This window comes from Balaenoptera ricei, chromosome 4, assembly GCF_028023285.1.
Source record: "Balaenoptera ricei isolate mBalRic1 chromosome 4, mBalRic1.hap2, whole genome shotgun sequence".
NCBI classification, from domain to species: Eukaryota; Metazoa; Chordata; class Mammalia; order Artiodactyla; family Balaenopteridae; genus Balaenoptera; species Balaenoptera ricei.
In genome coordinates this window covers 154,977,272-155,001,362 of record NC_082642.1, presented here as the reverse complement: position 1 = coordinate 155,001,362, position 24,091 = coordinate 154,977,272, and the positions used below count along the sequence as shown (strand labels likewise).

Below are 24,091 nucleotides of genomic sequence, written 5' to 3'. Positions count from 1 at the left end.
CCACTTTCATTGAAAACACTCCTCCTTCACAATCAGACTTCTGTGTGCTATGGTCAATAAAACTGCATGTTAATAGCGACCAATTAATAGATTATGTTGCCCGGCCTTAAAAGTTGAGGGAGTTTTAATTATTATTTTTCAAATTAAAGGAGTGCTTATTCCCTCCCTTCCCTTGGGGTGGCGGGTGGTGGGGGGGGCTTAGTTTTCTTTCTGGCTGTTTGCTGAAATTCTTGGCTGTTAAAGTTTGGAGAGGGAGGGACACGAGTAGCTTTCACTTGGTCGGAAAGGGGAGAGTCTGCAAGAGGACGCTCTAGGATGGGTTCCCAGCGATCAGGCAGGGACGGTCGGGACGGTCCCCGCGGGACATGAGTGAAGAGAAGCAGCAGTCAGGTAAGCGCAATTTTGATGTCAGAAATCACTTATAAACTAAAACATATGGAGGGGCTTCGCAGGCCCCCCGGGCCGATGAGCCAAACCTCGCGGCTCCCCCTTTTGGAAGCCGTATCTTGCAGACACCGTTCTCAGGAGGGCCGCTGTCACCGCGTCTGTCCATCAGACCAGGGTGTCTCCTGGACATCTTGGCATCCTCGCGACCGCGTCCCGCTTCTCCTCAGCCTCCTCCATCGGGTCCCAACGGCTCTCGGGACGCGCGGGTAGTGACTCCAGGTCTTACTAAAGCCGGTGGCACCTGGCATCGCGTCTCTTCGTTAAGCTGAGGGCGACGTCGTCTTAATTCTGATCAGCATCCCAGGCAGTCGATGGTCACTTTAAACTTCTCCCGAAACAACCAGTTTTAACTTTTATTATTTGTAACGTGTGTAACGGCCAAGGTTGGGTAAAAAGTTACTTCTCAGTAAGTTCCGAGGAGCAAGCACCTCCGCGGCGTCCCCCACCTCCCGGGCCCTCCCCTCCCCTCGCCTGGTCTCCGGTCCTCGCTCCTCTCCCCTCCCGGCTTTCTCTCCCGCCGCCGCCGGGGCCTGGACGCTGGCTCCCTCCGTCCCAGGCTCCGCTCCTCCTCCTTCTCCTCCTCCTCCTCTTCCTTCTCCGAGCCGCCAGCTGCTTCTCAAAGCCAAGCAGGGTCCAGACCTGCCCGCGCCGCCCGCGCTCCTCGGCCCGAGGGCGCGCTCACGGCCACGCGCGCCCACATACCCACGCGCACTTGGACGCGCGCGCGCGCGCACCCGCACCCACGCGCCCCGGGACACTCGCGCCCCCGCGCCCCGCCCCGCCCCCGGCCGGCGTGCACTCCCGGATCTCGAGCAGCGCGTCGGGGCGGCAGCCCTGCTCGGCGATTGGCGGGAGTCAGAGCCTCCCGGAGGCCGGCGCCCACACCATGGGCTGAGCCCGTCGGCGCCCAGGGACTCAGTGCCGCCCGGCTCGGCGCCCACCGCCAGGCACGCGCGCGGGCACACGCGGGCGCGGACACGCGCGGACCCCCACGTGCAGGACACGCCCTCCCCCGACGGCGGCGCTCGCCTCTCGGTAAGTCCCGCGCCCCGCGCGCTCTGCCCGGCGGCAGAGGGGTGACCTCGCTCTTCCGACGGCGCCGGGACAGGTGAGGTGGGGGACGCCGGGAGGGACGGCTCATCGTTGCCCGGGTCCTCGGAAGGCGCGCGCGCCCGGGACGGAGGGAGAGGAGTGGAGACCCCCGCAGTAGGCGAGGGCCGGGAAAGCTGACCGCGGGGGCCTCGTCTGGGACACCGAGAAAGAGGTTATTTGTTGTTGTCTGGAATGGAAATAAGGCTTGAATTAAAGCCCACGCTTGGCTGAAAGTCGAGACCAGGTGTGAGCTTGGCTGTCACTGCCGGGTCGGTCCTTCTGTGCGTGGAATCGCCCTCCGACGGCGCTCTCACCGCGCATTCCTAAACCTGGGCTTAGTCTCTTCTCTGCACTTCTGTCTCTGTCTTTTCACCGTCTGACATCTCAGCCTGCAGCTGTTATGTTTATATGCTTCCCGTTTACCACCTTAATTGGGAAACTTGGCATGTTTAAAAATTATGTATATATATATATATATATCAGCTAGCCTTCTTGGTTTCTACCTGAAATCCAACATCTATGTATCGCTATTATATATTGTATAGAGGTTTTACAAAAGGTACTGCATAAAATTATTTTTAACATTTTAAAGCAGTTAGATGCTATTACCAATAGCAGACTAAACTGCCCAATAAAATGGATAAACAATTTTAATGCCGATGTGAACTTAATACATAGAGTTGTTTATTTATTCGTTGGGATAATTTCGTTATCTTTCCAAAGAACATATTCATATGTGCCACGGATTTCCCACTGTGCATGTTTCTGGAGCTTCTGTAGTTCAGAAAACTTTCAATGTGATTTAAAAAAATTTTTAGTCTTCCCCTGGTGACATACATAGGGCATAGAGTTTATTTATCATTGAGATTATTTTTGAGTATTTTCAATTCTCTCCAAATAGCTTAGAGCCCTTGACCTGGCCTCAGCTACCCGTCACCTTATCACCAGGAGAACTGTCACATTCCTGGGGTTAACCCTTGCTTTGCTGGCAGCAGCTTGCACTGGTTCATCAGTGGGAAGACCAGGCAATAGAAGTTACTTAAAAATCCAACCAGATAAATTAACTCACTATGTATCAAATTATGAATGAGCTAATTATACCATTGAAATTACAATTCTAGTGGAAACCGGATGTGCTGTGCAAATTTGTGGTTACTATGCAAAGTTTTCTAATTCTGAAGAAAGGCATTATGAGTTATACACATATCACAAATACTGTTTGCGGTCTGGTAACCCCAGCTTCGATTTGACTCAATGACTTTTGGAAATTACGCTAAACCAGCAAATGGGTATTATATCTTTTTGAGTTATTTAAGAATGTATAATTTCAGTTACACTTAAAATTTTGGTTTCTTTTTTCTAACACTTTATAATTCCTTCATTTTATTTTTAAATATTTGAGGTAGCATTGTGATATATTATTTTCCATGTATCTATTCTCTCATGATGAGTTCTTGGTGATTTACTCTGATGCGCCTTCTTTAGGTAAATTTTTGAGAATTCTTGTTTACCATTGGATTATGTAATGGGGCTGCATGTACACGTGTTTATAACCATTGTCTCCTCCACTTCTTTGTTTTTTTTTTTAAAGCAACTTCATTTTTATTTATTTATTTGAATTTTATTTATTTTTTGGCTGTGCTGGGTCTTCATTGCAGTGTGCGGGCTACTCATTGCGGTGGCTTCTCGTTGCGGAGCACGGGCTCTAGGCGTGCGGGCTTCAGTAGTTGCAGTGCATGGGCTCAGTAGTTGTGGCTCGCGGGCTCTAGAGTGCAGGCTCAGTAGTTGTGGTGCACGGGCTCAGTTGTTCTGCAGCATGTGGGATCTTCCCAGACCAGGGCTCAAACCCATGTCCCCTGCATTGGCAGGCAGATTCTTAACCACTGCGCCACCAGGGAAGTCCCTTGTTTTGTTTTGGTATTAAAGAAAAATCTTGAGTTTCTCATCTCATAAAATCAGCTATTTTATTTGTGGTAAGGATTGAGATCCCGGTGGACTGCCGGATATATAAGTAAGAAGTAAAGCCTCTTTGAAAGATGTCAACCTTGATTTTTAACTTACATACTGTTCTAAAGTTTTATATGTTGTGAGTATATGGAATATATCATATTTTGTAAGTAGGTAATAGGAAATTTTCAACTTTTTTTTCTAAAATTAGTATTAGCTCTGGTCTTTCCTTGTAACCTGTCCTTAAACAACAACAACAAAAATAATGAAAGGGGGATTCATTTCTTCACAAGACAGAGGAACTAATGTTCCTAGGATCTTTTGCTATTCCCCAGTGAAAAACCAGAGCAGGTCAGCATCAGTCAGATGATATGGAGGGTGGGGAGACAGTGTCGTGTTGAATAAATGTCGGTGCCACCCACTCTTTCATGGAACTTCATTCAGGAGGTGTCGACAGAGAGACACCCACTTCTAATGAGACTGCTGGAGCCTGGGAAGCAAGAAGTGGTCCAGGTAACTTAGATCAGAAGGAAGTCATTATAAGCAGAATCCCGGCTTTGTGATGCTGCAAGTCCGTCCTCCGTTTAAGCTGGGGGTCGATCTCTCTAAATGCAGGTCTCTTTGTCACCTCCTGGCTTGATCACCCTTTACTTCCTGGACAAGCTTTTCCAGTGAGGAGGAGAATGCCAAAGGGGTTCCATTTTCTTTCTCCAAAGTGCAAGGATACTTGGGCATTCCCAGGGTATATCGTCCTTCAAAATACAGCCTGTGTTTATGATCTGCACCTTGAATTTGAAACTCTTCAAACCTTTCGAGTTGCATCTGTAAGAAAAACAAGCTGACGCAGCAGAGGGATCAAATATTTTGGACACAATTTCAGAAAATTTTGATACATGGTGGTAGCAGTGTGAGTTTTGGGGGGGGGACTTTGAAAGTCCCTGCCGTAGTTGGTGACACTCACACAGGAGGTCTCGTAGCTGCCCCTGTATTGTTGATGTGACGATGGCATCTTCCTTGGTACTTGTTTGCACCCTCACTTGGCTTAGGAACAGGTAATTATCTGTACATTGTGCTTTGTCAGTATACACCTTCTCATATTGATAGATTCAAAGCAGTAATTCTGTAGATTAAAAAAACAGAAGTCTCCGATGGCTGGGCTGTCATTCGCACCAGTTTTTCAAAATAGCCAGGGGGAAATGTTGCCCTTTTAACTTTTTTACCTTTTATTTTAAACATTTTAGTATTTAGAAGAGAGAGGATTCGGTGCTCTATGTTTGTAACATTGCAGATCTAGTGAAGGTAGTGAAGTGATCTAAAGGCGAGTGATCTAAAATTACTTTGCTAAATTTAAGCGTAAGTAAGATGTAGACACCACCAAGTAATTAAAGGGTGCATCTAAAAATGGAGCACTGGGTCTGAGTTTTAGATTTAAAGTAACTTTTAAGTTCTTCTATTTTGACAGTGGCCTGTCATAATCTGGAAGACCCTGATTGCGTATGAGAAGCAGTAATTTAACAATGAAAGTAAGGGGTTCAGTTACCTTGACTCAGCGCATGGTCAGAAGCAGGAGCAAAGGAAGTTTAGTTCTGTGACTTTTCCCCATTTCAGAATGGCTGTGGGTGAAGCCTAAAATATCCTTAAAAGTGTGTACAATAGGCCTTTTGAATTAATTTATCACTTTTGAAAATCACAACCCTAGAGAATTAGACGGGAGATCTGATCTAGAGCAAACTGTTAGCATGTCTAAGGGTTTTGAAAACCTAGATCTGTAGTTAAAACATACCGTCTAATTTTGAACTGTTTTAGTGGGAATGAGATTTTCACACGTTAGTGTCTCATATCGGATTCCTTTTAGTGCTACTATTATTTTAATAATTATTCCCCCAGGAAAACCTACTCTGGGGGAGAAAAACATCCCTGCAACAGATAGGAAGAAAAACATATATTGTAAAAAATAGTAAATAAATGAAAAGTAAAACCTAAAGAATGGTTAAAAAAAGAAAAGAAAAGAAAAAAGAAAAACAGGCACGTCTACGGTGATTTTTCAAAAACAGGAAACCCTTACTTTCACTTGATTAAGGGTTTGGCTGAGGTTTCCAAACCCTTCATTTAAAAGTGAAGAAGAGTGTTTGCCCCTTAGTTTGCGTGCAGGGGAGTGAAGGGGCTCAGCTTTGAGCGGTAATGTACTCGTTTGGTCATATTTCCACTGAGCGATTCTCTGTTCTTGGTGGAGAGATTCGTTTCCTCCGTGAGGGAGTGGAAATGTGGGTTACGGATCCTTGGGGCTTTACGAAAGTAGTTAAGTTGCAAAGTAAAAGAGAGATGCGTGTGCATGTTTTTCGGTGCTCCAGGCAGGGAGGTTTGTGGCACCACCTTGAGGAAGGATTAGTTTGTGAAAAGTCATAAGCAGCATCGCGGAAATGGATTAACTGGTGTTGTGTACCTTTGCGTCTGAACTAATCTGGACGTCAGGCTCTGTGCTCTTCTGAACAACAGGAGAAACCCAAGATCTTACTATGTCTGTTAGCGACCCGTTGCCTTAATATAATCAATTGATTGGAACAGGCAATGGAAAAGCACTGTTCCCTCCTCTCTGTGCTCCTGGTGCTTGGAATTCTGCTTGTGCTGGAGAGAATGGAGAGCTCAGGCTTTTGAGTAGAGATTGAAAGAAGCTGTTTTGAGGAGGCTGACGGGAGGGAGGTGATCACAGTGGCACCTTGGGACCCCGGGAGTGAAGAAGGACGATTTCAGGATTCTTCCATGGGACGTACAAAGAACCAAGCTGAATATAAATACTAGCTGAAGTGTGTGCTAGTAAAGTGAAATGTTTGGAAACACAAACTACGCACACTTGCCATCTCAACATAAAACTTGAAATTAAATATATCAGAAAATCGAGATTTCTTTTTATTGGGAAACAAGACGCCAATTGGCGTCTTAGGGACATTTTAAGAAGATCGCATTTTAAGAAGAATGGAATCTCATTAAAATCATATCCAATCTCACAAAGCTGATGCGGGCCTGCTGCCGGGTTTACAAATCTGGGTCTATAATTGCTCAAAATTTAAACGTGCCTTGTGCAAGGCTGGCTCTTTCTGGAGTGCAAGTTACAGTAGCAAGATGACAGAATAAGCAAAAATGGAGGAAAAAATTTGCTTCTTCAGTATCGAAAAGTACTTTCTAGTCTATTTGACCCTGGCAGGAACATTTACTTCTCTACAGAGCTTTAAAATAGAAATAATGACACTGAAGATGAAATCCAGGGAATACTGCGAGTCTTTTCTGGAGAAGGGGTGTTAGGTCAGCATATTACCAGGATTTAAGTTCTGAGACCCCACCCAAAACCCTGCCATTAAAGCAGAGAAAGAGATTGTTGCTTGCTGCTTGCAGGGTCAAAGGGAGAGGGTTTTACAGCTGAAGTAGTATCAGGTCTGAAGTGCCTTATAATCCTATCTCATGAGAAAATTTGATGGATTTTTGCAGTTTTCTAAGACTTGTAAATATAGGTGATTAAACAGAACATCCCACAAGACCAGTTTCTCCTACGCACTTTATTCCCAAATTGTAAAACTGGAGGTAAGTCCAGAAAAATCGTCCCATAAGTATGTAGAACCCACAGTAAACTACTGGGAGGCAGAAAAGGGGTTATATCTATTTTAATTTTAAGATCGCATTTGTAACTATGTTTTGCATCCATATAAGTTTTTCTTTGCAAACATTAAGCATTAAATCATGTTGAATTTTCTTTATTAAATTGAAGCAACCTGGAAACACATTTCTCCATCAAAATTTATTGGTCACCTATTAAATGAGAGCACTGCCCTGAAAGAGAGATGGGAATGTGGATCACACAGGACACTGGACATACCTAGAGATGAGAAAAGCAACTGCACATGTAATGGAAAAGCCAGAACATTTCAGAGCTTGCCTGTCTGCCTGTTTGATTCCAGCCATTAGTGGCCTGCCTCAATTATTCTTTGCTCAACTAGTTGCATTGACAACATGTAAACAAAACTATAGCCCCTTCCACTCCAAAGAGCTAATAGCATTCACTGTGATCGCAACGTCCTTGGGATAAACATCCACAGGTGGAAAGTCACGCAGGAGGACGCAGGGAGTGCCGAGCGCAGGGAGAGACCTGTCTGAGGTCAGATTTGAACCAGGCTTGGAAGGTTCAGGACTCCAGCAGAGGAGGGGCATCCTGAGCCACAGAGGGGCAAGCGCCAGGAAGAGACTAGAAGGGCAAGCTGACCTTTCAGTGCAAGGCACTGTGGGGAAGCCTCGGGTCAGGCCTTCCGGAGCTGAAATCTAGAAAGGGAGTGAGTGTACATGCTACCGAATCTAGAAGGGGGTTGAAAGCACAGGCCGTGGGATCTAGAAAGGGGATGAACACACAGGCCATGGGCTCTAGAAAGGGGATGAACACACAGGCCATGGGCTCTAGAAAGGGGATGAACACACAGGCCATGGGCTCTAGAAAGGGGGTGAACACACAGGCCATGGGATCTAGAAAGGGGATGAACACACAGGCCATGGGTTCTAGAAAGGGGGTGAACACACAGGCCATGGGATCTAGAAAGGGGATGAACACACAGGCCATGGGATCTAGAAAGGGGGTGAACACACAGGCCATGGGATCTAGAAAGGGGATGAACACACAGTCCATGGGCTCTAGAAAGGGGGTGAACACACAGGCCATGGGTTCTAGAAAGGAGATGAACACACAGGCCATGGGATCTAGAAAGGGGGTGAACACACAGGCCATGGGATCTATAAAGGGGGTGAACACACAGGCCATGGGATCTAGAAAGGGGATGAACACACAGGCCATGGGTTCTAGAAAGGAGATGAACACACAGGCCATGGGTTCTAGAAAGGGGGTGAATGCGCAGGCCAACGAAAATGGCACATTCATCAGTGCCACCTGCTTGAACCAGGCCTGTGTGACAGTGAGCCAGGGTCCTAGGCTGTGCAGTGATGGAGGGAGTGGTCCCTAGGGGGCTCTGATGTGCTGCATTCGGGGCCATGACAGAGACCATCCCCATGCCTGCTGTAGGTCAGCTGTTGGGCAAGCTTGTTAACTTATCACACAGGCCCTTCTCTCTTCAAGACTTGGGGTCGACTCAGCATCAGGAGTAGTTGTCTGAGTTGGATGTCATTCCTCCAGCTTGGAGGTGTGCGTGTGCCCCAGATCCGGCACGGGTGCAGGATCCTGTGACCTGCTTGGTGGGCTACCGCGTTCTTAGCTCCTCTTCCCGTTCTTCCCCTTGTTTCCCTTTAGCCTCATCTCTATTGTTTAATTTGCATCTACTTTGGAATTTTTAAAAAACCTTGTTATATCACCTGTATCCTTGTGGATCACTTTTAATCCTTTTACGGAACAAGATAAGAGTGTAAATAAAATAGTCCACCTCCTAAGAATCATACAATCAAAAAGGGATCTAGACCATGCCAGAGGGAGACCAAAAAATGCTTCCCGAAGGTTGGTGCATTGGGCCTGCACCATGGCGTATCCTGGCTCTAGATAGGCAGGGATGGGGGTGGGAGGGCGGCCGCAGGCAGCCGCGTGGCGGAGTCAGGCACTGCGGTGCTCGGAGTGTGGGAAGTGCCCCCTGGGAGCTGGGGGACACAGCACAGGAACTGCCCAACCCCTGGTGTTGGAAGGACCAAGCTAGACCCCAAGTGTGAAGTTAAAAGGCAGGGAATAAAGTAATCTTGCAAAGGGGAAGCGAGATGTGATGTTTAGAGCGTGGTCACTGACCTTGACTCCACCAGGCGGTGCAGACATGGGATCCCTGTTGCCCCAGGGCATCCTCACCACGGCTCTGTGAAGGTGGTGCTTTATTGCCCCATTTTCCAGAGTAGCAAAGTGAGGCTTGGGAGGGCTGAGTGATGTGCCCGGAGTTACGCAGATAGTCAGAGCCAGAGCAGAGTCAGAACCCAGCTGGGGGTCGGCTCTGCATCCCCACTGCGACAGGGAGTTCTCTTGGTCAGCACAGAGGGTCCACTTACAGAAGTGACAAGAAGGGGGCAGGGTGACATGGAGGCAGGGTGGGTGGAAGGTCAGAGCAGCGCTGGGCAGGGGATATAGAATGTGAGTCTCACGTATAGTTTTAAAAAGGAAAAAGAAACATGAAATTACTAACTATTATTAAATTATTATTAAAAATTAATAATTATTTTATGTAATACAGGTCCAAAATATTATCACTTCAAGTGTCATCTATATAAAAATATTGATGAGCTCTTTTACATTTTCTTCTGTATTAAATCTTCAAAATCGAGTGTGTGGGTTACACAGAGCACAGTTTGGACTGGCCACGTTTCATGTGCTCAGTGGCCACATGTGGCTCTTGTATTGGACAGTGCACGTCGAGACTATTTAGCATAGGCATTCAGAGTTCGTATAATTAGTAGTCGTGAAGTCTACTATATAGCTTGATCACAGTAATAGAATTTTTGTGACTTCGTGTCCCCCTTGGCAATATCGCCCAATATATCACGATGGAGCCAGAAATGATAGCAATAAAAAAGTGAATGCTAACATGGTATGTTCAGTATCAAACCTGCAGTTTTCAGATTGGAGGGATCACGTGTGTATGATTTCCTGTTGACTCATTTCATGCTTTTAAGAGGCAAAACCAAATATCTACTTTCAGACTGAAACTTCATATGCCTGATGACAAATAGTGCTGCTTTTGTTGGAATCATGCTCTGACAGCTTCTCGTATAAACATCTTATTTGAGTATTCCCTGTTTAAGGGTAATCCCGGCAGGATGACATATTTCTTATTTTGCCCGTGGACAGTATCTTGAGGATAATACAATTTATCATTTTGAGGAATAGCGTTCTTGAGGTGCTAGAATCCCAGGGAAAAAAAGGATAGCCATCAGATGGATTGCTACAGAATTAACTTCTCAGAGCACACGTTCACACAATTTGGTGATGGCAGATTGCATCTAATGCGGGCCTTTCCCTCTCTTGTAACGCTGAAGTTCATGGCCAAGTCAGTCGCATGCTGCTTATTATTGCCGGTGTACTATGTGTAATGTGTCATTGAATAACTTAGCCCTTTTACTGTATGCATGTTTTAGAGCTGATTTAATTTAATTTTTATGCAAAGTAAAAACCTTCCCTATAGATTCTTACTCATTCACCTTCCCCTGAATAAGAAGTTTGTGTTCAGTTCAGGGCCCAGTCTGCAGCGAACTCCTTGTCTGCACGTTTTTCTAGATAGTTTGTGTTCATTACCACCCGTGCAGGAGGGAATTTCACTCCCTTGTTCTGGTTTATTTTTGCTGGTGGGCAGTGTTTACTGTAAACGAAACAAAAGTGTGTTAAATAAGATATGTGTGCCTTTTCTCAACTCGAATTTGCTGTGCAGAATCTAACACCTAATTCAGGGCAGTTATTGGCATCCAAACACAGAGAGAAAGGATTTTGCGATTTATTAAAAAAACCCAGAGAACTCAGAACTAACAAATGTGGCTTTGTGTGCTGGTCTATATGTTCCGCATGTCTCATTGTCGGGATGCTTCATTTTAGGTCAGCAAGGAATAAACCAAAAAGCGAGAGGGTTTGTGCGGTGTATGTTTTTGCTGCTTTCAAACACAGGCAACACGTTAAATCTTGTAGCTCAGTCCTGTTTCGTTCAACACAGAGCATTGGCCGCCAGGTGAGATCCTGTCAACGTAACTGCAATGCTGTTCTGAGACCTACTGCATGTCCGCTCGATGCCATACGCCGCGTTCAATGCACCACTTTCCCACGGGAGTACAAATTTAATTTAAAGTCTAAATTATATTTGAGAAGTCTGAAGCACATTAAACCTTCTTAAATAATTCACTCGGGGTTATGTTCAGTGAACATGCGTAAATATGAGAACGTGCGAGGCAAGTGGTCTAAACAGAGCGAATACGAGACCACACTGATGCGAGCCACATGTGCTTAAAATCTTGGAGGAAAAACCGTGTCAGCACTGGCACCCAGAGCCTTCGACTGGCCTCGTGGCTCGGCGGGGAAAGTTGAGGTCCAGTTGCTTCTGTGTGGGGTCCTTGCAAGTTGCCACATCCTCAAACAAGACCTTACAGGCAAATTGCTGAACGGCTCTGACAGCTCGTGGCTGCAGCTCTGGGCTGGGGCACAGAGAAGGTGACAGGGACCCAGTGGGGCTGCCTGCCCTGTCCCCACATGGATTCTCCACCAGCTTCTCTGGTTGGATGTCTGTGGGTGTGAAATGGCTAAAATGTGCTCTTGGAAACTGCTGTATTTAGGTAAACTTGGATTAAGAATGTCAACTGTGGAGTGTTTTCTTTCCTCCCTTCGGGATGAACAGCTTTCATATGCTCTAGGGATGTGTGGGCGGATTCAGTGACAGGACCAGTAACACCCAGTAGAGTCACCTTGTAAAGGCGTTGCTAAGCATTTCCGTGTCCCTGTGGTCTCTAAACTCACTGATCCCCCTCTCTGCAGCCAGAGCCCCTGTCTCTCCTGCACGGGTCTTATTTCCCTAAGTGTCTGGATAGCACGGTTTTGAAGGTCAGCGTCAGCAAAGTGTCACCTGCAGTGGACACGCACAGGGGCTAAAAGAAACAAGGCAGGGAGTCTAATGAAATCAGGCTGCAGATGTGAAGCGATTTTGAAATATCCTGCCCCTGGTTTCTGTCCTGTGTCTGGTTTTCATGGAAATTTGTGTCTGGGAATGAGGGGGAATCGGAGTGGATTTGCTGGAGGCAGGTGACTGCGTTCTTTGGCCCCGGCTGTCAGGACTGTGGTCCAGGCACTTCCGAAGAGGGGAGGGAGTCAGAGGCTTTAGGAGAGTCAACGAGCGCCATGCAATCTTTATCAGACAGGGAGGATTTTCGCAGACTTCCTGATATTTGAAAATTATTCATAAGTCTGCCCTAGTCTGGGAGTTTTAGCACCAAAAACATACCCCACTTACTGTCCATAAATTACACTTTGAGGTCATCACAGAGTTACTTCTGTATCCTGTGATGCTGGCTTACGTAACCTCTGAGATGATGAGTCAAAATGACGAGTCAAAATGACTCCGTTTCTCTCTCCAGCAAGGGCACAGGCAGCGCAGGTCAGGAAAACATGTAGCATTGTGGACGGCCCTGTTGGAAATATAGGCTAAATCTCTAAAGGGCTGGGAATGAGTTCTGGCTTAACTCAGATGAAAGGAGATACAAAAAGTGGAAATGAGGATGAGAATCAGTTACGTTGGCACTGGCAAAGGAAGCAAGATAAAACACCGTTTTTTAGTCTTCGCTCCAAGCAAGTAAAAAAAAGAATTGCACATCATGTGTTTGAGAAAGATAAACGCATGCTTCCTTTCTGGAATAAGTAAGGTTCTTAATAGACTAAGGCAAGGCAAAGATTGTTTGCTGCGTTGGATATTTAATATGGAATGAGAAGATATTCTGAGAGATCTTTAGTTTGTAGACATTAAAAAAAAATAGGTTATTGTTTTCAAATAAGTACAAGCATCTGCTTCATTTGCATCAGCGTATTAGCTCTTTGTTTCCTTTTCTAGTTTTTGTTTTTTTCTTTGGTTTTGTTTCTTGCGCTCAATGCCCATTGGCTTCTAAAACAAGAGGAGACATGTATGTGAATTGTTGGTGAAAGAGTATCTCAGTGTAACATAACTCTTCCTATTCCCAGTTTACAAAGAAATAATTATGGGCACATCGTAAACAGACTGGAGTAAATGCAAACAGGATTTCTTTATCACTGAAGCACCAGTGCTAAACATATCAAGAAGTCATAATATTTTGTGATGCAGTTACCCTTAGGCTTACATTATTTTTCAACCTTTTTTTATAACCAATCCCCTAAGGAGTCTTTTCAGACATTTTTTCTCCTAATCACCCCTCTCCCACATGAAAATTTAATACCACAGTTACACAGCATATCGGTTTAGGAATCTTACATTATACATATACATGTATATCTACATTTAGGTGTGTCTATGCTTTATACATAAAAGAGTGAGACATTTTTTCCTCCTCCAAGAACAGATTTTAGCCTCCTTGGGAATGCATGGCTTAACTTCGAGAGATGCTGATTATTTAGAGAAAAGATGGCCAATGCCAGTCCCTGATCTTAGAAAGGATTGACAGAGGGGGGGGAATCCAAAGGGACTCAGGACATCATGCTGGGGAATTACGTTCTCCCTTGTATCCAGAGTGGCCTGAAAACTGACAGTATTAAAGCAAGGGCAATTTTTTTAAATTTTATTTTTTTATTGAAGTATAGTTGATTTACAGTGTTGGGTTAATTTCAAGCAAAGGAAGTTGATAGCTCCTTGTGTATTTCTCAAAGGGCTCCATTGACCATGCATTTCTGCTGACCACACACACTCTCCACACGAGAACAGGTGATGGGGTGCTTATCAGACTTAGGGTATACACGATCAGCAAGTCTTCAGAAACACCCAAGTTGCAAAAACAAGTCCCCAAGAGGCCAGGGCACCCTTGCGTGTCAGTGACCAGAAAGGCCACGTTTACTTGCCCATCTGGGCAGGAGCGGCCCTCCTCTGCTTCTGCAGACAGCACTTCCCCATGTCTTGGATGTAGAAATACAGGTTGTGTGGCCGATTGGATGCAGCTGGATCCCTTTGGCGCTAATGTTTCCCCTCCAGTAAAAATGGAAATATATTAAACAATAAACAGCCCCCCAAAACACGCCAAGTTGAAACCAAAAATCAATCAGCAGAGAAAAACATTTGGGCCAGTGTCAAGAGAAACAAAACCAAGCCAGCACAAATTTTTATGAAAATGATCTCGGAATAGTATTTCCATGAACAGGCAGCTGACTCAGAGGCGGAGGATGAGTGTTCTGAGCAGGGTCCGAGCAGCCAGCCCGCGGCCGGAGCTGACGGGACACTTACTAGAAGGGACCCAGTGATACCGAAAATAGGAAAAACCGGATGAGGGAAAAAACCAGATTCTTAGGAAGGGAGAGACGTGCGAGCTGTGAAACCAGAGCGGTTTGGTAAGAAGCTCAGACTGTATTTGAGTTTCCCCTCCTCACCAGCAGTCCTGCCAGATCCTCTGGTTCTCAAAGTCAGTAAGAGTATCCAGCGTCCCTTTCCTTCTAGAATAATCGAATGATAAATAACATTACTGTGAGTGCAGAACGCACAAAGGTTATAAGTTTTTAAAAAATGCTTACCTCCAGCTCATGGTATAGGAGGAGTTATGGTATTTTCTGGGAGTATGCCTCTTTCTGGAACGTCACCAAGAAATTTGCTTCTGTTGAGATAGGCGATCCAGGCGGGTATCTGGGCCTGAGCATCTCTGAGCCTGTGATGTGGTGCAGAGTCGGCTTCTCCGTCTGTCCCTGCCCTGACGCTGTCTGTGCTGTGCATTTGGAAGGCAAAAGGTGCATTTTCATGGATTCTGTTTGTCTTTGTCGTCTTCCAAGAGGTGCTCACCTCCAAGCAAGGAACATTTAATTATGAAAGCGCTCTCTCTCCTCACCCTTCCCCCTCTTCTTCACATAAGGCTTGTTTTTCATTTCTTACAAATAGTTTGAGTCAGTGGTGATCCACAGTCAGAATTTTGAAAACCAAACAGGAGAATTGACCAAGTGCTATGTCGTGGTCACACGAAGAACAGATTTGGAAGTTGATGAGTGCTTGCCCTTAAAAATCGCTCAAAATGCCTCTTCAAGCTATGACTGCTCTCACAGTACATGCCATAGTAAAATTACGTTGTTATTTACTTTTTTTTGGTAATAGGACCAGATTAGATGACGCACCACAGTGTATGCCTAAACACTTATTTATATTACAAGCTATATATCTGATCTTCTGCAGCCATCATTCACACTTATTTCACTCTGCCTTTTCTGGGGAATTCCCTTTGAACTTACTAATTGAGACTGTTGACTATACAGCAGTCTAGGAATTTAGAAAACATTGAGGATCCTAACCAACCAGGGTCAGTGATAACACGAAGTCCACGTCTGTATCCAGAAAAATAAATATCAAATACCATTTGGTTTTCTAGGCCATTTCAGCATTGTTTCACTGCTTGGCTCAATTGTCTTTAACATGATTTTTGCATGGCATTCCCCCGCCCCAAATCTTTTAATAAACATAAGCTATTACATATATATATATATATATATACACATATATATATATATACACACACACATACATTCACACATATATATAATCTAGTACATAGATTTCATGTGTACTGTACATATAATCTATTGCATAGATTACAATATTGCAATAATCCTGTAAATATTGTGATAACCTCTCACCAGAGCCTAGAATTCAGGATAAGTTGTCTCTTCTTAGACCACATTCAGAGAGGTCCGAGGAGGACCCCAGTCTTACTGAATTTCACTCTGTTGCTAATTACTCAGGTAGAAAAATACCATGTTCTATGTGATCTCCTTCTGTGGGGCTCCTATAGGTCAAGGCATCTGCTGCCCTTGTACGGGAAGGCCCCACACCTAAACGGAAGCCTTCACAAGACTAGTGGAACCTGGGGAAAGTTCTTTTAACATTGGACAGTTGAATCCCCTTTAAAAATATAAGATTTTTAAAAGCAAAGATGTCTTCCCATTATTTTATAGTATGTTGTAATAAATGGAAGCTTCTTTTAAAGGGATTCTTATACTGAGTAAAAATAACATCACGTTGGTTTGCAGACAGAATGCCGCTCTAGAAAATGGAACCCCATTTTCACTGGAGTCAGAAAAGCAGATCACCGTCCCTGCTTTTCCCTCCCCTCTTTATGCCTTGGCCTTGGTTCAGGCTGTCGACTCCAAGTCCATCCACAGTGGATCCACGGGTGCCACCCAGAGAGGGGGTGAGTGTGGCTGGAAAGACCCTTCCAGGGAAGACAGACAGCTTCACTCACGTTTGTTGAGCTGATGGGACAGAAAGGGAGAAGGGTGGCAGAAGGGACTGTTATGGTCACGCTAGTCCCTGGGGACCCCAGCCTTCGGCAGTGGCTGGTTTCTTTGGGTGCTGGGCTGTGAGTCACCTCCTGCAGGGGAGGGTTTGTTACCTGCCCTGCGTCACCAGTCAGCATCCCAGTCAAGGCCTTTGTGCTTCTCTTCTCATACTGACTTGAAATCTCTCTGAACACATGGGATTTACATAAACACACAATGTCATGATTCTCTACATTGACCAAAAATGGAACTGGGAAAATTTCCAAATGATCCTGCCAGCCCTGAAAAGGAACAGTCTTGGTTGAGTCGAATCTACCTTTGACCTTTTGAGCGTTGTTCTCGTGGGTTGGGGTATTTCAGGAGCGGGCTGATCAAACGGGTCCTTTTGTTCCGCAGAACACCTGAGATTCTGTGTGTGGTCTGAAGGCCTGTTCTACCATAAGAAAGCATTTTGCCTCTTAAATAAAGGACCAGGGCCTACTGTGCTCTAGGCTCTGCGATGTGTTAAGGTTAGAGGAAGGAAGAGCTGTGTCCTGGCTCTGTCCCCCTGCAGACTTGCAGGTCCATGGGCTGTAGGTGAGGTTCGTGGAGTGCATGCGGGCTCACCAGGTATGTCCAGAAAGATGTTTCTGTTCCCCCCTTGGGGTTTAGTCCTGAGACTACCAATTAAAGCATTCAATAAATCCTCCATTAGAGGTAGTAAAACCTAACTTTAGATTTCCTGCTTGCTGCAGTATCCTGCTTGATTGCTACTAGTTGGCAAAAGGCCGGGCCTGGGGAGCAGACGCTTCACGCTGCACCACATGTTCAAGCCTTTTCCTCACATATTTGGCGTTTGGTCTTAATTCCCCGACTGCTTTTATCTTGAGTTTCAAAAACTTCTGAAGATAGCGATTTGCAGAACTCTGCAGCTTACTTGGTTCTTTTTTAGTGGACAACTTTGATGCAGAGACTGAGGGAAGGGGGCACGGAGAAGGCAGTGGGTGTCAGGGTGGATAAAGTGAAGGGTGAAGGCCTTTGCAACTTTTGCTCAGAATATGAAGGTCTGTCCCCTGCAGGTGTTTCATGCTCTGTGATCTGTAACTCGGCCCCTTCCTCACGCTCAAAGCTTCTTGGGAAGACACACGCGTGTTCTGAATGCCTCCTGGGACCAGTTCGTCCTTCCTGCCTCTCCCAACAGTTTCCACCAATGATCCTGAATGTTACCAAGTCCAAGCTTGTACTGCTTGCTGCACGACAGGCCAGTAAATCGAGAGATGAGTTATTGGGGCAAGGAATAGCGATTTTATTCGAAATACCAGCTGACCGAGAAGATGGTGGACTAGTGTCCCAAAGAACCATCTCACCCAAGTTAGAATTCAGGCTGGTTTCATACTAAAAGGGGAGGGGATTTGTTGTTTGCGGCAACCTTTCTGGTGCCAGATCCTTTATTCTTGCCCCTGTCCATGAGGGTCAGGTCATGATGTTCCTGTAAACCTCCAACAAGACAAATGTTATTCTCTGTTCTGCAACTTTTTATCTCTATATGAATGGAAAAGTGTTACACCTTTAAAGGTCAGAGCCTTGAGAATGGGCTGTCCTGTATATTTCAGGCTATGGGCAACATTCTTAACTTGCAACAAAAGCGATAGAATACAAAGGTTAAAGTAAAAGAAACAGATCCAGTACGGAGTCAGAGTTGTTCTTCCCTATTACACGAATGGTTTAGCAGGGCTAGAATTTGGGGGATTTGGTGGTGGGCTTGTGTCTTCCTCATTGTCTCTCTCAGAGTCACAAATCCACTCTCTGGTTTCCTGATATTATTACAGTAAAAACAGCTCCCCTCTCATCCCTTGAATTTAGAAGGTCAGTGGGTGTAAGGAGGTTAACAAGGATATTCTGGGTTTGAGGCAGCCAAACTTTATTACCTACAAAGGAGAGATGAAACTCATGGAAAGTTGTCCTCTCACCCTGGAGACTTGGCAGGGAGCAGTGTGCCCCGAAAGACTCGGGTGAGAGTTTGGGTGTGTATACAGATTTATTGGTTGACCAGGAGTGGGGCGCGGGGTGAAATCTATGTGAACAGTGTTAAAATGTTTAAAACTTACAAATGACACGTCTAAGCGTTTTTGAACTTCGGAAGGTGATGTCTGTAATAGGCAGTCTCTATAATACTTTCTTCATTGTGGAAATATTAGAACATACAGATAGACAAAAATATTTAAATTAAATCTTTCCACACTCAGACATTACGGCTACTGACAATGTTGCATTTAATTCCAGAATAGTGGCAATTCTTTTGTATACACTTTTTTCCAAAAGTGGATCATATCACGTATACTTTTATAACTCGTGTTTTTACTTAACATTGTAAGTATCTGTCCATATCAATAAATATGCTTAATGAAATATCTTTTTTCTGCTGCATTATTTTAACACTGTCTAGGATTCCATTGTATGGCCCTATCATGATGGACTTCACCCATCCTCTCTGTGGAGTATTTAGGCTGTTTCCAGTTTTCTTTATTATAAACCAAGAGCTCTCCCATCTTGGCTGCTGAATACAGATGCCCTGGCCCCATCACAGACCAATTAAATCAGGCTGTCTTGGGGGCGAGGCCCAGGAATCAGTATTCTCACATTCTCTTAGGGTTTAAGGTCACTGTTGCAAGCCAGTGGTCTAGTTTACCAAAGACTAGGATACATTCTTGGAAGTGGAATTTTGGGGTCAAGGGTGTATGTCTTTAATCTTTTGATGTGTCCTGCCATATTACTATTCAGAAGTATTTTTTGTGTTAAACTAATTTTCACCTTAAGCTTTAAGGCTTTTAAAAGGTGAAGGATGAAAAAATTTGTGTGTGGATTTGGGCAAGAGGTTTGTAGAACACCAGGTAACTACACTGAGCTGTTTGGCTTCTGCTAGTTTTTGGTATAGTGACACGACCTAAATAAACAAACAAGTGTTACTAAAGTAATGAAGAGGGGTGTGTTTGGTGCCACTTTCTCCGCATGGAGCTTTGGTCAAACCACCAGGCAGATGCCGCAGCCCTGACGGTGAGCGTGTGACAGTCCTGCAGGAAGTGCTTTATACCACCTCTAGGGTCCTGATCCATCCTCAGAAATCTGCTTCACAACCGCCTCTTCTTTAGTTTATTCACTCTGACGGTCCCCTACATATTTTATCCCTTTTCTAACGTAGTTGTTATTGTTCTCAAAATAATACATATCTATCTATCTATCTATCTAAGTTTAAAAGTCAGATAGTATTTCCAAGCTTATAATGAAAAATAGCAGTTTTCTGCCCAGTGCCTCCCAAAGGTAACTCCTCTCGTCTTAGCTGTTCTTCTGTCATTTACCTCCGTGTTTATAAATCATGGGCTTGTGCTGCTCCTTTATGAGTTTTCCGTTTGGGCACTATTGATTTTCTATTAAGGAAGAGCAGAATTTGCTCATCCTCCACCCCATCCCCTCCCTGTTCCTCCAACCTTCCAAGTAGTTAAGCAATGATGTCAGTTACATTAATGTTCACTTCTAAGTGATTATAACTACGTAACTATTATTAAAGGTGAACCATATGGTGTGCTGCGTTTGCCTTTTGTCTTTAATACCTGGGATTTGAGTGTTGCCTTAGTTTTTCTATGTACTTATCAGTAAGACGCCAGTCAACTCCCCAGCAGAACTGGCATTTCCCGCCAGGGTGGGAGGATACATTCAGTAATCTCTCAGGTTTTTGGAGGGAAGGGAGAGGATGACCTTGGGAGCCCTGTGTTCTTAGATTCTAGGTGAATTGGATGCTTCCAAGAACTGGGGATCTCTTGTGAGGGGTTCCCTGTGCCCCCATTACCCCATCCTTCTCATTCTTCGGGTGGCCATCAGCTTGGCCATTTGGTCAGGCATTCAATTCTCTTCAGAAAACCTTTTCCTCACGATTTGGAAAGTGATGCTTCATTGACCCCTGGTTCCTGTTTCTTTTTTCTATTGAAGTATATAGTTGACGTACAATATATAAGTTACAGGTATAATAGTGATTCACAATTTTTACGGGTTATATGGTTCCTGTTTCTTCTCTCTGAATGCTTTCAGGTTTTTCTCCTTGTTCCTGGTGTTCTGAAATTTCACACTGATGTGCCTCAGTCAGAGTTTGCTTCCTTTTATTGTGTTAGGTGCTCAGGGGGCCCTTTCTGTCTAGAAGTTCATGCCTTTCAGTTATAGGAAGCTTTCCTGTATTATTTCTTTGATAATTTTCCTTCCATTTTTTCATGTGCTCTGTTCTTAGAACTCATCAATTAGGAGTTGAATCTCTTCTCTGATTTGTTATTTCCGCATCCTTTTTTAAAAAAATGGAGGCAGCATCTTTACTTACCTCTAGTATCTAAATGATAGTTTTTATAAGTTAAAATATTTTTCTCTGCTTCATGTCATCTTTTTGCTTTACGTTTTTCTTTGTTTCTGTTTGTTGGTTTTTGGTCACTGTCTCTCATGTTGGGAGTTTTCTCCCATCTGGCTGTGCTTCGATGCTTGTTCTGATGAAGAACGAGCCCAGGTGGGGTTGTTGGCTGTCGTGTGTGCCATGATGGGGATGGGTCCTGACCATGGCATTGGGGAACACGTGGCTGTTTTGGAGCTTTTTCTTTGGGGCTGGTCAGTATCTCCAGCGAAGGGTGCTGCAACCTTCTACCCTGGGAAGGGCAGTGGAGCAAGGCTGGGGGTTGTGAGAGCCTGGGTGCAAGTGTGCTGAAGGTCAAGTAGAGAGAAGGTCCTTGGAAGGGGGGGTGCCTCGCCATTCATTTAATTCTCCTTCCAGTCCAGTGCCTCATCCCCACACTCTGCAGGGCTTGGAAGCCTCACCATCCCTGGAGTGGGACCTCCAATTTCCTGCCAGGGTATGCCCAAGAGAGGAGGGCACTTGAATTGCTCCTTACGCCAACTTCCTTAAACTCGCGTTTTTGCCCCTCCTCTCCCCCTCCACCATGTGCTGGGCCCTCAGACGTCTGGACCTCTCTAGGGTTCTGTGGTGTGACTCGTATGTCCCTTTACTGGCTTCCTTCTCTGCTGGCACAGAGGTCCCCTCCATCAGCTGCCACTTAACCATTTGCTTCTCATCTTCCAAACTGTGTGGGTATCTCCCTTAGGCTGATGTCTCCTCTTTCTTTCCTCTGTCTGCCTGGGTTTCTACTTTTTGTGATATTAGTCTGAAGGTAAGCTTATGGGTCCAACATGCCATTTTTAAATGGGACGTGCTATGTTTTAGCGATGAAGTAAGTTGCAAATGTTCACAGGTAAGGACTGTGTTTCATCATGAACTACAGCAGCTGTGAGTGGGAAGGGCTAGATCCATGCAAAATGATAACACGATCCTAATGAAGCCAACATTTACAGAGTGCTGATTGTGACACACGTTACCTGTATTAACTCACTTAATCCTCACAACCCAATGGGGGAAGACCCATTCTCTCCAACTCACAGAGGAGGACCCTGGGACTTGGAATTGCTGAGTAACATGCCCAGGGTCCCATGGGGAGAAGTGGCTGAGCTGGATATTGGACTCAGGCTGGCTCATCCAGAGGCTGAGACCTGGACCACAACACTGTCCTTAAGCAGGGAAGGGGGGTGTTTCCGGCAACCTCTCAAAACTCTCCTCCTGGTATTGAGGAAAACCTCAGATTCCACACTAGTTTTTCTTTTTGAAGAGTCCCATGAGCCACAGTTCCTCCCCTGGATCACACCCCATCCCCAACATTTATTTCCAAAGTCACATGCACCATGTCCCATCCCTTAGCATTTAGACATTTGTTTTCTGTGGATATGTCCAGGTGGTATGTTCATGGGTTATGGATATAATGAGAACTCTCCTGGTCTTGAATCCATTCAGTTAACATTTTTGCAGTGCTGAATGTTTTGCTTTTATAATTGTACAGACTCCAGAGGAAAATTTCTAATGGGAAAATGGAAACTACTGTTGGAGCACTTACATGTGTGTATACACACACACACACACACAAAACCTGTGAAAATACACAATGTAAAGCAGACAGATAACACCACCGATTAGAAAAAGACATGCAGAATAAACGACTGAGCACAAAACAAGCCAATAAGTCATTACAGTGGAATTATGTAAATTTTTTATCATTATTAATGACTTTAATAATTAAAGTCATTAATAATATTAACATAATGATAGCTGCTACTTTTTGGGTCCCTGTATATACTAGCTCATTGTCATGACGACCTTGCAAGATGGACATTTTAATCCTTTTATTTTTTATTTATTTTTTTAACATCTTTGTTGCAGTATAATTGCTTTACAATGGTGTGTTAATTTCTGCTGCATAACAAAGTGTATCAGATATATGTATACATATATCCCCATACCCCCTCCCTCTTGCGTCTCCCTCCCACCCTCCCTATCCCACCCCTCTAGGGGGACGCAAAGCACCGAGCTGATCTCCTTGTGCTATGCAGCTGCTTCCCACTAGCTATCTATTTTACATTTGGTAGTGTATATATATGTCAGTGCTACTCTCTCATTTCGTCCCAGCTTACCCTTCCCCCTCCCGTGTCCTTAAGTCCATTCTCTATGTCTGCGTCTTTATTCCTGTCCTGCCCTTAGGTTCTTCAGAACCATGTTTTTTTTTTTTTTTAGATTCCACATATATGTGTTAGCATACGGTATTTGTTTTTCTCTTTCTGACTTACTTCACTCTGTATGACAGACTCTAGGTCCATCCACCTCACTACAAATAACTCAATTTCGTTTCTTTTGATGGCTGAGTAATAGTCCATTGTATATATGTGCCACATCTTCTTTATCCATTCATCTGTCACTGGACACTTAAGTTGCTTCCATGTCCTGGTTATTGTAAATAGAGGTACAAAGAACATTGTGGTACATGACTCTTTTTGAATTATGGTTTTTCTCAGGGTATATGCCCAGTAGTGGGATTGCTGGGTCATATGGTAGTTCTATTTTTAGTTTTTTAAGGAACCTCCATACTGTTCTCCATAGTGGCTGTATCAATTTACATTCCCACCGACAGTGCAAGAGGGTTCCCTTTTCTCCACACTCTCTCCAGCATTTATGGTTTGTAGATTTTTTGATGATGGCCATTCTGACTGGTGTGAGGTGATATCTCATTGTAGTTTTGATTTGCATTTCTCTAATGATTAGTGACGTTGAACATCCTTTCATGTGTTTGTTGGCAATCTGTGTATCTTCTTTGGAGAAATGTCTGTTTAGGTCTTCTGCCCATTTTTGGATTAGGTTGTTTGGTTTTTTGATATAGAGCTGCATGAGCTGCTTGTATATTTTTGAGAATAATCCTTTGTCAGTTGCTTCCTTTGCAAATATATTCTCCCATTCTGAGGGTTGTCCTTTCATCTTGCTTATAGTTTCCTTTGCTGTGCAAAAGCTTTTAAGTTTCATTAGGTCCCATTTGTTAATTTTTGTTTTTATTTCCATTTCTATAGGAGCTGGGTCAAAAAGGATCTTGCTGTGACTTATGTCATAGAGTGTTCTGCCTATGTTTTCCTCTAAGTTTTATAGTGTCTGGCCTTACATTTAGGTCTTTAATCCATGTTGAGTTTATTTTTGTGTATGGTATTAGGGAGTATTCTAATTTCATTCTTTTACATATAGCTGTCCAGTTTTCCTAGCACCACTTATAGAAGAGGCTGTCTTTTCTCCATTGTATATTCTTG

The 24,091-nt window shown here is 44.4% G+C and overlaps 1 protein-coding gene across 5 annotated transcripts in view; it reads left to right on the top strand.

Annotated features, from left to right (window-relative positions):
* Positions 1 to 281: 281 nt before the first annotated feature.
* ERG (ETS transcription factor ERG) overlaps positions 282 to 24,091 on the top strand; it is a 278,178-nt gene continuing 254,368 nt past the window's right edge. For 2 of the 5 annotated variants that reach the window (XM_059921559.1, XM_059921553.1), the window contains exon 1: positions 282 to 390. The gene's annotated coding sequence lies outside the window, so the exon portion shown is untranslated. Of the gene's footprint in view, positions 391 to 1,366; positions 1,483 to 1,512; positions 1,556 to 24,091 lie in introns of those variants that run through there. The other 3 variants (XM_059921558.1, XM_059921555.1, XM_059921556.1) reach the window with 3 other exon arrangements.